This window comes from Physeter macrocephalus, chromosome 18, assembly GCF_002837175.3.
Source record: "Physeter macrocephalus isolate SW-GA chromosome 18, ASM283717v5, whole genome shotgun sequence".
Lineage (NCBI taxonomy): Eukaryota > Metazoa > Chordata > Mammalia > Artiodactyla > Physeteridae > Physeter > Physeter macrocephalus.
In genome coordinates, this window is record NC_041231.1 from 85,349,098 (window position 1) to 85,350,772 (window position 1,675).

The 1,675-nt window shown below is 51.3% G+C and overlaps 1 protein-coding gene across 1 annotated transcript in view; it reads right to left on the bottom strand.

Moving 5' to 3' along the window:
* LOC102985514 (MHC class I polypeptide-related sequence B-like) overlaps nucleotides 1–316 on the bottom strand; it is an 8,650-nt gene extending 8,334 nt beyond the window's left edge. The window contains 1 exon segment of the mRNA XM_028479744.2: nucleotides 174–316. The gene's annotated coding sequence lies outside the window, so the exon portion shown is untranslated.
* Nucleotides 317–1,675: the final 1,359 nt, after the last annotated feature.

The following is a 1,675-nucleotide window of genomic DNA, read 5'->3' on the forward strand; positions in this document are numbered from 1 at the left end:
CCCCCGACCCTCCCCGACCTCACCCCTCCCCCCACTCCCCCCACTCCCCCGCCCCCACTCCCCACCCCGCTGCACCGCAAGTGAGACGGTCCCCGCGACGCTCACCGAATCCCACCCTGAAACCTGAAACCGCCTCAGGCTCCCGGCTGAGGACCTCAGTGAACGCCACTCACCAGCGGCGGTAGCCGGGAGCACAGAAAGGGCAGCGCCGGCTAGAAACGGCAGGACGAGGAGCAGCCCTGGCAGCCGCGCGGAGCTGGACCGCTGGTTGGCGCTGTTTCTCCCCGGGAGATGCCGCCTCCTGGCCTGTGGTCAAGCGTTTCACTGACCGGCCCTGCTCCGTTCCTTTGCAACTTGCTTCTCCTTCCTCGCCGCTGCGCCTTCTTCCTTCTCGCTTGCTCTCCTTATTCTCCTTTTCTTTCCTTCCACTCTCACCCTCAGCGGTTGAGGGGTTTTAGCTGTGCTGGCCCAGGACCTGGGGATTTTATCTTTTGTGTGGCAGCTTCTAGAGGGCCTGTCGCTGAGGCTGTGATGTGAGGCCGTGATGAGGATGACGGAGGAGGAAACGGGGCCTCCTCTCAGCTCGCTGCCTTGGGCGCTTCTCCGCAGGGGCCCCTTAGGCTAACGCCCCTCCTGGAGTCTTAACCACTGGACCACCAGGGAAGTCCCCGGGTTGCATTCCTGGGCTTCTGCACCCATCTTCTTAAAAGAGAATAGTGTATCTCTTCAGAAGGGACTTCATCCAGGAAAAGTAGGTGGATTACTTTCAGGGCCTGGAATATACTGATGTTATTTATGTTTTAATGATGTTTTCCACCACCTAAACTCATTAGGAAACTCATTGAGGTGAGAAATGTCTCTCATTAAAAACAATCCAAAAAAAAAAAAAAATCCAGATAACTTCTCCAATAACCACCTGCATTGGCCCTTTAGCTCTCCTCCCTGCTGAGGACCCATCCCTGGATTATCTTCTAACATCCATCAGTTCCGCTCTCTCTGGTGACAATCTGCAGGAACATTTAAATTTTTTTGATGCTCTGGCGATTCTCAGCTCTTCACAAGCAAACTAGACCAGAAAACTGCAGTCTTGTGCCTCAAGCATTGGCTTGGATTGGACTCAAAGCACTTCCTCTTCAAAGGGCAGCACTTTGAAAACTATAAACCTGTTTTGTTAGTCATGATGGAAAGAGATTTCTGGAGTTTCAAGTACCAAATCTACCTGAGGAAAAAAAGTGCATTGATTCCTGGTTTTGGCAATGTACTACGGTACGTGAGATGCTTTCATTGGGGTAAGATGGTTGCGTGGGACATCTCTGAACTATTTTTGTAATTTTTTTTGGTGAGTCTAGAATTATTGCAAAATCAAAAGAAGGAGGAGGAGGAGGAGTGGGGGGAGGAGGAGAGAGGAGGAGGGGAAGAAAAGGAAGAAAAGGAGGAGGAAGAGGAGGGACATTAAAAAATGTCCTTAATGAGAAATTGAGGACATTCCAGGAAAAGGGACTCTATTCCTGAGATTTTGGCTCCAACTCTATTGTGGCTTCCGACCTTAGTAAACTGGATTAGTGAACATGTCTAATCGCAATGACTCTTTGCCTAGACAAGAGGCACGGTTGTGTAGAAGCCCGCCTCACCATGCCCTGTCACATGTCCCATGAGTCCTTCACTCTTGGGCCTT